This window comes from Armigeres subalbatus, chromosome 1 (assembly GCF_024139115.2).
Source record: "Armigeres subalbatus isolate Guangzhou_Male chromosome 1, GZ_Asu_2, whole genome shotgun sequence".
Taxonomy (NCBI): Eukaryota; Metazoa; Arthropoda; class Insecta; order Diptera; family Culicidae; genus Armigeres; species Armigeres subalbatus.
In genome coordinates, this window is record NC_085139.1 from 79,179,866 (window position 1) to 79,194,274 (window position 14,409).

The window sequence follows — 14,409 nt, forward strand, 5'->3', positions numbered from 1 at the left end:
ATAAATATCTACTTTTTCTTTCTTTATGTAGCGTATTTTCAACCTGCTTGGCCTGCTCAACTTAGTATTCTTTTAGCTTGGCTGACTGGCCCAGGAAACAAAAAGTTGTCGAATTCCACGGGGCACCCCCTAGGATTGTGTCTTTGAGTGAGAAAATCAATCTCTCAAATTTTCAGCTCAATCGCTTGTTGCATAAGCTGGCGCGATTGATTTGAAGTTTGTATGGGGATTTCAGTCAAAATGTATAGGAAAATACTCCTCCGTGACTCATTCGATCTGGAAATTGATTCTGATTGCTCGATTGAGCTCAGAACTGCAAAAAGAGCAGCTGGTATGCTACAGAACAATTTCACAAAACATTGTATGATGATTAAATTAACTTTTATATAGCTTTCAAATCAATTACGCCAGTTTATGCAACGAGCGATTGAGCTGAAATTTTAAGAAATTTTATTTTTTTTTTGATTTTCTCACCCAACGACACAATCCTGGGGGATGCCCCATGGAATTCGACAACACTTTTTCTCCCCATACTAAGCTGGGCCAATCTAATGGCTATTCATTTTATTTATCTATTTATTAACAATTACCATATAGCGACTTAAATAATCACATATTGATTTTCAATGCTTATGCTACTATGCAACATCTAAGACCAATAATTACATACTGGATAAGATATTTAGATTCCGTTTAAATAAAGAAAAGCTTCTTTCGCACCTTTGATATCTAGATAAATCGTTCCTAATTTTTATCGGAACGAGTCTTTTAAACTGTTTGTGAAACATCTAGGAACGATAAGTAATGAACCTCGCGAGGAACGAGTATATGTGAAATAATCTCGAAGATAAATTGGAGGGCTGTTTATAATTTTGAATGTTTGGATACAGGCTCTGAACTTTGAATTATTTGTAAAACCACTTCCAAGAATAGCCTTTCTTTAATTAGATAAATGATCAAACTTTTTCAGTAAAAGCATATTGTGTAACAGCGTTGAATACTTGGTTCAATTTTTCGTATTTTTCGTAGTAACAAGGCCAAACAAAACATTACCATAATCAAACAGTAGAACTAAAAGAGACCTGACCAGTTGAATCCGGATATGTTGGGGAGTACAACATCTCAATAATACAAGCGAGAGTAAGACATTATAAATTTTACTGCACACGGCATTAACCTGAGCTGACTGTGCAAGTTAGAATCCATTAATAAACCTAGATTTCTGACAACATTAGAGTATTCAATATTCGTTTCCCACTCTAATTGATGGTACATTCGCCACAACGGCACGTTTTGTGTGAAAAATAATCGTTTGGGTTTTTCCTCTGTTAAAAATCAGGCCATCAAGTTCGCAGCATACTCTGAATGTCAGAGTTCATTCGATCAACCATTTCAGATTTTGTGCCAGGGACTCCAGATATGTATAATTGACAGTCATCTCTATACAGATGAAATCTACACCCAAAAAACAAATCTGGCAATCATTGTATAAAATATTGGCACATACAATTCTATAAGCTTTTTATACAAAAATTGTATTAAAATCTGTATATGCCAAATAATTATACAGTTTCTGTAAGGTTCGTATGCAGAATTGTATTAAAATCTGCCATCCGCTGCACAGTGTTTTCTAACCCAGGAATTCGTGATCGAAAATGTTTTGGCCATGAAAAGTTGATTTTAGAGTCTCAGTGACTTCGGAGAAAAGTTTCAGTATGTTAAGCTCCATACTCTGGAAAAAAATTTGTTTGATTAATCCCCCTAAAAGTGAGATGGAAATTCTCTTTACTCCAATTATGAAGACACATCATTGGTGTCTTCGAGAAAGTTGTAGAAAAAGTTTCTACGAAAAATTTTGCTAGATAAGTTTTATTTCTATCTGCTATAGAAGTCGAGATATGGATCGTTATTCATGAACGACCACTAAAAAACAGGTTTTTCACGATACTTTCGTCAATACATTTTTTAGATTTTTCAAATGTTCTACAAAGATCTCCGTTGCGATGAAAAACATGAACCTTTCGAAGGCAGTTTCTTCTTATTTTTAATATTGACGAAGTTATTGACGATTTTCGATTCAAAAATGAGCATTTTGTCATTAACTGCATACATGTAGGGGCAAAATGGGGCAGAATTTTATTTAGGTAATTGAAAGTATAACTCATGCTCTAATGGTTGCATTGCAACATATATGTGACATAGCTTGACATAAGTGCCGTATGAACATCTTTTTCTTCTTCCTCGTGTTATATATAAAAAATGAATTGGTCTGTATTGTGCATAACTAAAAAACGGCTGGATAGATTTACTTCATTTCTTCAGCAAATTTGTTTATCAACATGTCCGACGGATTTACAGAATATTTTCTCATGTAAGAATCTCGACCAAAATTGGAAAAAATATGAAAAATTGAAAATAAAATTTGTATGGAAATTTAAAAAGGTAGATCGCATTCTCGCCTACTGTGCAGGACAACGTCTGCAGGGTCATCTTTAGTCTTTACACTTACGCAAGACCTATGATTTAGCCAAATACAAAATTTTCTAAATGATTATGGATGGATGTTTTACAGAACTGACATGAATTTCAAATTCCGCGGGAAGAAACAACGCGTATTTAAAAAAAATCATCAAAAAGTCACGTTAAAAGCGACCCCAGTGTATTTGGGCAAATTGTATTATTTTAGAAATCACCATACAGCCAGGAATGCTGATGAGAGGAAATGCAGTATCGGGTAAATCAGTAATCTTTATTGAATGGAAACTATGGTTAGCGACGCCTCAAACATCATAAGTTTAAATATAATTTTATGAAAGCAATTCGAAGGTATCTACTTGTTTTACCTATTTACTTTTCGAAATATCCCGTAATAATAAAAAGCCGGTTTGCTACGTCTAAAACATCACAATATTGAAAAACAGGTTTACAGAAAAGTGTTCCAAAAATTTTAGTTTATTTCTTTTCATTTAAAATTCTCTGAAAATACCAATATCCCGATATATTGGTATTTATCTGTAAAATATCCGTCGATTCGATAATGATTTTCAAAATTTGGACATTAAAACAAGACATAGGTTTGGCGTAAGTGTTATTATCATGAACTAGATGACCCGGCAGACGTTGTCTTGCACAGTAGGTGAGAATGCGTGTTGTGATATGCCTATACAAAATACCCATACAAATTCTAATTTGAATTTTTCATATTTTTTCAGTTTAAGTCGTGACTTTTACATAAGAAAATATTATGTAAGCCCATCGGAAATTGTGATGAAGAAACTTGAACCCAGCCGTTTCTTATTTATGCGGAATACAGACCAATTCATTTTTTATATTTAACAAGAAGTAGAAGAAAACATATCCATACGGTACTTACGGAAAGCTAAGGACACATTCCAGCGTAACGCGACACCATGAGGAGCCGACTTTCAGCGAGAAATTAGGTCTGCATTCGAAAATTAGCCTCGGGGACATATGATTAAACAGGTGTAAAATTATCCTCACTAAATTTCCTTTCTGATAGTATATTCATTTTGAGATTTTTCGCTTTGAATATGATAAATATAGCGCGCTGCATTTCGTAACGCGACACCATCGCTGAATTGCACTTTTTCGCATTTTGAAATACAATTGCGTTTTTCAGCTCTGGTATACGGTTTGGAGTCTCGATTTATTCTAAGCATTTCTCGTATACATCAACAGAAATGAGGCTGTGAATTAAAATCGCAGGAAAAAACGGAAATTATAATGAAAATAACTGAATTGATATGAACACCGCCGCGTTACGCTGATCGACAAACAGTCTCCTGCAAATGGTGTCGCGTTACGCAAACGTGTTTATCGTTGATAGAATACGTAATTTCAGCCGATTTCGATGCGACATGTTATATTCGACACAGAATATTATCACATTATCTATCGTTGAATGTAGTTCGAGTTGGAGGTTACGATCTGGAGTTTCAGTTATTAAAGTTTGAGGGACTAACCGGCACAAATATAGAACTGAACCAATTCCATTCGTATCACATATTCAGTTTTAGAAACAAATTAAATGGTAATGCGTTTTCCTATTTTTATATTAGTCAGACACAAGTATGACCCGGATCGGTTTTTAAGTACGTGGTCAGACGATCGATCCCCCTAGAAGTGAGTTTTTTTACACTGAAAAGTTCTATATTGCCTTTTTTCTACGTTAACCATTTTGAAAGGTGATGATGGCCCAAGAAGCTCAGCAATGTTGAAGAGGAATATTTCTGTCGTTTTTTATTCTACGTTTCTACTGGAACGTTGTCTGTTTTCAACTTTTTATTTATTTCCGAAAAGATTGGAATATGTCTCATGTCTCAACCAATGTTTATCACAAGAACGTATGCGTCGTGCCCTGAGTGCACTACTTTTAACTACATTTTCAATCTTTACGCTATCGTCAAAACTACCCAGAAAATAAATACTCAATTTTGAAAATAGTGTTTATATCCTGATGTAAAATAATTGTCTTATTATTGTATATTCATTCAGGTCAAAGCCAAGTTCATTAGGATGCCTGATATAATATGTCTTTATTAACGAACCAGCTCAATGCTAGTTCATCTCGATTAACATAAAATGGATTTTTTTTTCAATTTATCACTCAGCAACTCTCTGTTAACCTTTTTCGATAGGCCCTTCTTCTTGCATTGGTTTGGTGAAGTTTTTTGCCTGACGATATTCATTATATTTTCGACTACCGGTGACCAACACTCTTAAATTATTTCACGGATATTGGCTGTGAAAATCTCTGTTAAAGTTCTTAAGATGAAATATCGACTAAATTGACGTATGCTCACGGCATCTTCTTTGAGCGCTGACGTACTCGGCTGTGACGATCTTGGTCAAAGAATAAAAAATGCCGAGCTAGTGAGAGCGAAAGAAAGAAAAATTAACTAAAATATTAAAAATCATCAAATTAAATGGAAAAAAGAAAACACGATTCTTTCGGTTCCTCAAAGCTAAAAATATGTTTGAAAATCAAGATAAAACTTGTATTAAAAAACCCAGATTAATCCACCAAGCGTTGGTGGTGCCTTTCTCGCATTTAGTTAAGACGCCAACCTTATATGGGGTTTTATGGTTCGATGTACCATTTTCTTCATAACTTGTAAACGCAATAATCGATCGTTATAAAATTCAATAGTGTTCAACAAGGCTTTGTCCCCTGTCGAATAAAACTTGTTGCGAGAAAATCGGTTAAGGATTACTATACGAAAAGTTGTCTAATGTTTTTTATAACAAAAGCTATACACACACATACGCACACACATACACACATACATACACACGGACAGACAGACATGTGCTCAGTTTGACGAGCTGAGTCGATTGGTATATAACACTATAGGTCTCAGAGGCTTCTATAAAAAGTTCGTTTTCGGAGTGAAATTATAGCCTTTCGGTACAACTTCGTTGTACGAGAAAGGCAAAAAACATAACTCCGGCTCCGTAACGCTTCACGTCAGATGAATCTTTCAAATAAATGAACCATTAAAAAAAATATAATCATGCTTGGCATCCACAAACAAGTTTGACGGTTAGTGACATGGTAGAAGGAAACCGTGTTCGTCAGCAAACTGTTAGTTACGTTTACTCATATGAGTGGCATTATTGTGATATTGCGTGGAAAAGAGAGAGGATTTAAAAACCCTCACAATTTATTCGAAAAAAAAACTCAGTTTCACGTGACTTATTAACGGACAATTTCAAAGGGGTCACCAAACACCAAACATTTGTAATTTCCCACCACTCCGTAACATTTTTGTATGGTAACCTATTTTTTGTAGTATGGAGAGTTACCAAATGGCGCACGCACCCCGTTACACCCCCAATTTTGTTACGCTATTCATGTACAAGCCCTAAATTACTTGAGAGAAACCATTGTGATACTGTATCAATAAACCGAAAGCATTTTATCCCTTATTACAGAAGCACATTCAATTCGCGTAACGCGACACCATATTTTTGTACCTAGTGTAACTTCATGGAAAATGGTCCGATTTTGGATCTTAATACATGAAAAGAAAGCTCTTGACAAGTACTAAGAGAATCCGAAATATTACTTTTCCAATTTTTGTACTTTTTGTTTAGTATCAATTACACGACTATTTTCGTAACGCGACACCATTTCAATGGCACTGTTTTTAAAGTACAAATATTCCATGTAAACTAAAATTTTCGAAGCAATACAATGTGCACACAAAAAGATCATTAAAAACTGTATTTAATTACGTATTCATCAATACATTTTCACCCAAATAGGTGCGATAGAGCACATTTGTAAAAAAAATGATTAGGGAGTCATTTTTATACTAAAAGTCTGCTACTTTGATTGGCTATTAAACAATGTTCCGAAAACATTTTTCAGTGGGAGAAATGTTTTTCTTGTAATTCAATATGTATGTTTTCCTGTTCTACAGATATTGGATCCTAATTTTTAGTTTGAAATTTTGGTCCCTTGGTGTAGAAGTGCGTGGATTGTGTCTAAGTCACATATATGTTGCAATGCAACCATTAGTGCATGAGTTATACGTTCAATCTCCTAATTAAAATTCTGCCCCATTTTGCCCCTACATGTATGCAATTAGTGTCAAAATGCTCATTTTTGAACAAAACATCGTCAATAACTTCGTCAATATTGAAAATAAGAAGAAACTGTCTTCGAAAGGTTCATGTTTTTTATCGCGACGGAGATCTTTGTAGAACATTTGAAAAATCTAAAAAATATATTGACGAAAGTATCGTGAAAAACCTGTTTTTTGGTAGTCGTTCATAAATAACGATATGGGTCGCTCGACTTCTATAGCAGATAGAAATAAAATTTATATAGCAAAATTTTTCTTAGAAACTTTTTCTACAACTTTCTCGAAGACACCAATGATGTATCTTCATAATTGGAGTAAAGAGAATTTCCATCTCACTTTTAGGGGGATAAGTCAAAAAAATTTTTTTTTACAGATTATGGAGCTTAACATACTGAAACTTTTCTCCGAAGTCACTGAGACTCTAAAATCAACTTTTCATGGCCAAAATATTTTCGATCACGAATTCCTGGGTTAGAAAACACTGTGCGCTGGTTGGGTGTACAATGTGACAGATTCAATGGAAGATCATCAAATCTGTCCTCATATTCTAGAATAACGCATCTTAAACCTTAATAACTTTGAACATGTATTACATTCAAAATTGATTTAGCTAAGCATAGACTGACTGACTATACATATTCGTGGTTGCTACTCCGTGAACAACTGACTGGGATCAAGATCAATAACGGCGTCAGTTAGGATTAAAGGGAAGGAACATTTGCGTCTCCGCAAAAATCACTTAAACATTCGTTAATGTAACGCCGTTAAGGTAACGCTGTGACTTGATTAATACCGATAAGTGATGTGACCGTCGGAGCTTTCTAAACATTTATATGAACACTAATGAGTAAGATTTATCGACCGCATAAGCCAGAACCAAGCATTACGATGATCGCGCAATCGTTCTGCGTTCACAATTTAACACGAGCAAAGGCACACTTATAAATTTACTCACCAACATAAAGCAGAACTAAACAATTCTATGATCCGCGATCGTTCTGCATCCGCATTACATTTTCGAAAATACATATTGAATATAAAGTAATGTGACCAGATGTCCCACGTTTCGCGGGACGCTTCATTTTTCAACTTCGTTTTACAAATTTATTACAATTCATACAGCCTTACAAATATTTTTCCAATTTTTTTTTTTGACCAAAATATATGCGAAATGCACTTTTGGACGATCTATTTGCAAGCCAGTGACGAAATCCAGTAAGGCGTCCCGCATTTCACAAGACGTTTGCTGGTCACATTAATATAAATACACAACGTTTGCTCTTCGACAAATCTACTCAAAGTTCGCGTGTGAAATATTTATTATATTCCGTTATATCAAACGTCACACAAAAGAGATTCATTTTTCATTCAAGGTATTACTTATTGAAATCAACTTCTTCCAGACATCAAGTCATGTACCAATGAATCTAGAGCTGCGCAGACAAAGTACACATCACTTCAATTTGTTAAGTATTTTTATAATGTATAATCTAAAAAAAATCGAATTGAATTTATAATTATCAGCGAACCTCGAAAGCAAAAGTTTGCACCTTTCCTAGCTAGCAGATGTGTATAATATACGAAAATCCAGATAAAACAAATCGCCACGTCGATGCACGCTGCCGCCGGTTAAAACTCTCTCGGATTGAGCCCGAAAGCACTAACAATTATTGGTCCCGACGCACACCTCTTAAAGGTAACCTTTTTTGTTTTATTGTACAATAAATAATTATTGTACAACAATAAAACACCAAATCTTCCAGTCGTATTTCTTTTGTATAACCTTTTTTGTTGGCGTTTTTTAATGTTTCACCTATTAAAAGTAAATCAACATTTCACATTTTTAAAACCTTATTTCAAAATAGTATACATCTAAAGTATTGTTCCCATGACTACTTCGAAATTATACCGGCTCATTTTTCAAAAAATAAGCTTAGAATAAGTAGGCTTATACTGCCCATGTATCGCGAATTTGTAACATTTGAATTTATGTCGATTTTTAGTTAAGCTTAGTCCCCAAATTGTTAGTTCTTTAAGCTAACTAAGTGGAAACCTAAAGTTTGTTCTAGAGAATCCAAAAAAGCTACCAAGTGGTTTTGTAACATTGAGCAAAGTGACCACATAACAATAACACTGGAAAATTCTATCGCCAGTATGCAATGTTCCTCGAACGAAAAATTTCGCAACTAATTTTCACTGAATCAACAAGTGATGTAAATAACGCTGTGGAAAATCTTAACTGACAAAGTATATCTGTAATTTTTGATGATTTTTAGAATATTAATTAGTTTTCCATAGTGATGTTTAAACGCCCCACTTTTTCCATGCCTACCTTTGTCGATTGTTACAAAAATGTGATCATAGGCACTGGATGATTTTTTTCCATACATTGAAAATAGAATATCAAGGTGTCGACTTAAATTTGAGATAAAAATTCCCTGATTTTCCAGATCGTTTTTTGAAAAATTTCATTTATGAATATGAAAATCAGAGTTACTAGAAGCCTAGTCACTTCTAGAAGTAGAACAATAGGGATTTGAAGAAAATCGTAGGTAATTTTAGTCGTTCACTAAGATTCAAGTAAATTCAGCATTACTCACATCTTTCAAAAACTGGCTCCAATTGAACTTTCCCGTCAAAAATTTGTATTCACCTAATCGATTCTTTAATTAATTTAAGATCAATTTTTCCAAAGAACCCATATTTTTGACGCCTAACTTACTAAGTTACTATTCTTAAAATTGGAACAAAAATCGAAAAAGTGCTGTTTTCTTCAAATTTGGCCTAACATTTGCCTGATTTTTAAAGTACACCTGGCCGGTTTACACGTGTCGCACTTTTTTGGTTTTGTTTTCGATATTTAAATATATAGAGGTTTGAAAATTATGGGTTCTTCGGGAAAGACTTCAAATAAGCTAAAAAATCGGCTGAGACAATGAAACGAGATACATTTTTTTCGGGAAAGGTCAATTAATGTTATAAACTTTATGATGTCTTTATCCATCATAGGGAATTCTTATGGACTCCCTGGAGATGTAAAAGACCTCCAAGTACAGGGCATTACTGTTCGTCAGTTTTGTTTCTGGCTGGCTACACGCATTTCAAAAGGCTACAAAAACTGCTAAATAAGCTTATGAGATTCATTTTGAATTGCAATAGTTATACTCCAATCAATATTATGTTGGATGCACTACAATGGCAAACAGTAAAACAACGAATTACATTGAATGTGCCTGCGCTAATTTTCAAACTAAAGAACAACATCATGCCAAAATATTTAACAAACATTATTGTCAAATGACGAAATTTACATCAGCATAGAACTAGGCAAATTGACGACTTACGTGTTGTACCATTCACAATGACGACAAATCAAAAGTCAATGTATTATAGAGGAATACGATTTTTTAATGAATTACCTTTAGATATAAAAAATGCAAAAACTATTATTGAATTTAAAAGAAAGTGCTCTGAATTTGTGAAAACTATGTGTATGTTAAGGCGAAAATTGTATGAATTAATTCTAATTATCTGAAGATAAATAAATGAACCATTATTATACAAATAATCTAATGAAAGCAGTCAAAAATGAATCAAATGGCTGCAATAGGCTATACACCCAGGTTTTTTTTACACGGTTGGAATTCATTAATTTCTCGGTTAACCTGAATTTTCACAGCTTTCTTAATACCCCCTGAATTTTCTTTGATTTTTTGTGAATTTTTTCGTGGGGTTAATTCATTGTTTCATTGACGCTGAAGGTCTTAAACGACTAAAACCAAACCGTGTAAAAAAACCTGGGTGTAGTTCAAAACCGTTTGTTGAAGTTGGAGTTTCGATTGCTTACACTAGATATTCATCAAAAATGCTCGACCTACAACCAACAACTAGATGTTCTTAAGCTTGTTTAAAAAAAAGGCAAATACTATCTTTGTAGACCTACGACGGCACTTCATAGTATCGGCATCATCTCCAATCAAGATTCTGTAGGTAATGTTATGTTTGAAAAACATTTCGTGAACTTTCATTTGCTGATGGGTGTATAAAGTCATTGATCGATCCTCACGTCATTAGGTGGTCAAATCATTAGTAGAGAAAACGATAGTAGATGAAGGCATCATAATATTATGGTCTACTTCATCTACGCAGATGGCGATGGTCTCAATTAAACATTCATCTATACTCCATAACCATACTGCCGTAATCTAAAAAAGTGACGTACATATACGCCATTCTCCAAAAATTCTGTTAACGAGAAGCATTCGTCGAACTCTTTAATAGAAAAATGGTAAACACGCGTGTTATAATTAGGTACGTCACTTTCTCAGATTACGGCAGAAAAAGAGTACAATGTTGTTGTCAATGAAAATGTTTCAGTTTAATTTACATTCTTTGCCTGTGATGTTTATGAAACTATTTTATCAGAAAATATTCAGTTTGATGTTTGGGAATTTTATCCAGAAATTATTCCAGTGAAAATACTTAAGGATATCTTCTGAAGATATTTATTCACTGCATAAAATTTTCCAAATTATTTCAGAAACATATAAAAAACCCAAAGGATTTCCAAGAGCTGTCTCGATAGTTTTTACCTGGAGCTCCTCAACGGATGTACAGTAGATTTTTTCAAAAGCTATTTAAAAAAATCAAAAGGTATTTACTTTAATTAGAATTGGTATGTCTTCGTGGAGGGATTCATACAAAAAGTATGCCAAGGAATCCTCAAACCTGTTTCAACGAGTGCTTCAAAAAACTCCATTAGATGTTCCTTATAAAGTTTTATTGCTTGTTGTAGTTGTCTGACATAGAGTTGATAACTAGTATTAATGTTCTATAAATAGAACAATGCTGGAATTGCAAGACGATTTATACACTTTTGGCATACAACTAAAAATCGATAAAATAAACGTAGTAGGTTCAAATGTTTTCCTGGGCTTACTGTAAATGCAGAATGGATTTATGTGAGCTTGTAGAGATTGAATTCTTAATTATCCGGAAGATTGCAAGCAGTCCGTCACTATCTTTGAAAGTTCATAAACTCCACAGAGAGTGAATAAGGATTCTTACTCCGTAAGTATACTTGCGAAGGAATGAGAAGGATATCTAGCAGATCTCACGATTGTTTGGAAATAGATCAAAAGATACAACATTTCGCACAAGGATCCAAGAAGATACTACAGGGGTTAGGCAAAATGATTGAGATAGGCAAAATTTGGCCCAAATTCAAATCCTTTTGAACTTTTTGAAAAATTTATAAAATTGGATAAAACCAAAAGCATTCGACTGCAAATTTAATCAACATTTAGGAACATGCATGGTCACGAATACTGGCCACCGGACACCGGAGATGTTCCGGATTTTCGGAGGCCATGTCAAAAACACATTTTTTCTGCCGCTCGTATTTTTGTGTGGTTTGAATTTACATCGATGAATACTATTTTCCTAGAGACGAGATCTTATTGAAAATTGAATGCGGGTAGTTGCGCTAAGATCCGTTGAAAAACATCCGAGATATGGCCATTTCAGTATACCTGTTTCCGGATACTATGGTCAATTATGTATACCCTTCCAATCACGTATATATTATCCGGTACCATATCAATATGGGTATCAAACTTCAAGATTGTTCATGGAAATGCTTCAGGAAGCATATTCAGGACGATCAGTTTCCCTGACCGCTCTGTAGTAGGTTCCAGGTGCCCCGAGGGAAGTGGCCAATTTGAAAAACGTTCAGAACCCTATCAATATGGGTTTCAAACTTCAAGGTTTTTCATGGAGATGCTTCAAGAAGCATATTCAGGACGATAAGTTACCCTGAACGCTCTGTAGTAGGTTCCAGGTGCCCCGGGGGAAGTGGCCAATTTGAAAAATGTCCAGAACCATATCAATATGGGTGTCAAACTTCAAGATTTTTTAGGGGACACTTAAATGCATTTTAGAACCAGCAGCTGTCATGACCACTCTATAGTAGGTCGATCCACCGTGACCGCAACGCGCCTCTTCTTACTTGTACCGGTTGGATCATTATTGAGCACCATCTCAATCGGGTTGTCGTCTGACATTCTGGCTACATGCCCAGCCCACCATAACCTCCAAAATGGTACCGTTTGGGTAGTTCTCCTAACAGTTACAACTCGTGGTTCATTGGCCTCCACCACGTATTGTCTTCCATCTGCACCCCGCCATCGATGGTTGGTCCTTCGCCAGCAACGTCCAACTTTCGTGGCTATAGAGGCCGACCAGTGTAATGAGCGTTTTATAGATGGTCAACTTTGTGCGGCGGTGAACTCTATTCGACAGGAGAGTTAAAAAGCATCTTCATGAAAAGCCTTGATCTTTGATACACATTTTGATATGGTTTCGAACATTTTACAAATTGGCCACTGTCTTTGACACACCTGGAGCTTACTACAGGGCGGTTATGACAGCTTCTAGTTCTAAAATGTTTTTAAAGTATCAGCTTTTAAAAATCTTGAAGTTTGATACCCATATTGATATGGTTCCGGACGTTTTTCAAATTGGCCACTTCCCCCGGGGCACCTGGAGCCTACTACAGAGTGGTCATGGCAGCTGCTGGTTCTAAAATGCATTTAGAAGTATCACCTCGAAAAATCTTGAAGTTTGATACGCATACTGATATGGTTCAGAACCCTGATCGTTTTTCAAATTGGCCATTCGCAACTGATCGTCCTGAATATGCTTCCTGAAGCATCTTCATGAAAAATCTTGAAGTTTGATACCCTTATTGATAGGATTCTGAATGTTTTTCAAATTGGCCACTTCCCCCGGGGCACCTGAAACCTACTACAGAATGGTCAGGGCAACTGATCGTCCTGATGATTCCTGAAGCATATCCATGAAAAATCTTGAAGTTTGATACCCATATTGATAGGATATACATAATTGACCATAGTATCCGGAAACATGTATACTGAAATGGCCATATCTCGGATGTTTTTCAACGGATCTTAGCGCAAACACCCGCATTCAATTTTCAATAAGATCTAGTCTCTAGGAAAATAGTATTCATCGATGTAATATCTCCGGTGTCCGGAGGCAGTATTCGTGACCATGCATGTTCCTAAATCTTGACAAAATTTGCCGTCGAATGTTTCTGGTTTTGTCCAATTTCATCAATTTTTCAAAAAGTTATAAGGATTTGAATTTGGACCAAATTTTGCCTATCTCAATCATTTGCCTAAACCCTAATCCATATGCGGTGCAACTAGAGACTTATACAAAAAGATTTTATTCCAAAAAGTTAACTGACTTCTCAGACGAGCTAACATACCATACTTTCTTGCTGCTTTTCTAACAATATTATCTATATGCTCTCTAAAATTTAATCTCTGATCAATAAGCACACCTAAATATTTAAACACCGTTACACCGTTATCAATTTCTGTTCCGTCAATATAAAGTTTTAATTCGTCATAGTTTATTTGTTTTTTGTTGGTTACAACCATTGATTTTGTTTTTTGTATATTCAGTTTCAACTTTTTAAATTTCAGCCATTTAGTCAGTGTTACAATATCATCTTTCATTTTTTCAGCTGCTAACAAAGGATCCTTTTCACCAATAAAAAATACCATATAATCAGCAAAGAGATTATTAATACATTGCTTCATATCATTGATGTACAGAATGAAAATCAATGGTAACACTGCCCTGAGGTACTCCTAAAGGTACTAATTTTGAGCTGAAGTTGCATCATTGTATTTACAAATTTGCGTCCGATTCGACAAATATGTCTCAAACCAACTAAGGACTTTTCCTCCAATGCCGTATTTACGCAGAG

General features: G+C 34.9%; 1 protein-coding gene across 12 annotated transcripts in view; it reads right to left on the bottom strand.

Moving 5' to 3' along the window:
• LOC134227444 (uncharacterized) overlaps positions 1-14,409 on the bottom strand; it is a 625,652-nt gene that overhangs the window by 574,865 nt on the left and 36,378 nt on the right. The gene's annotated exons all lie outside the window — the stretch shown is intronic.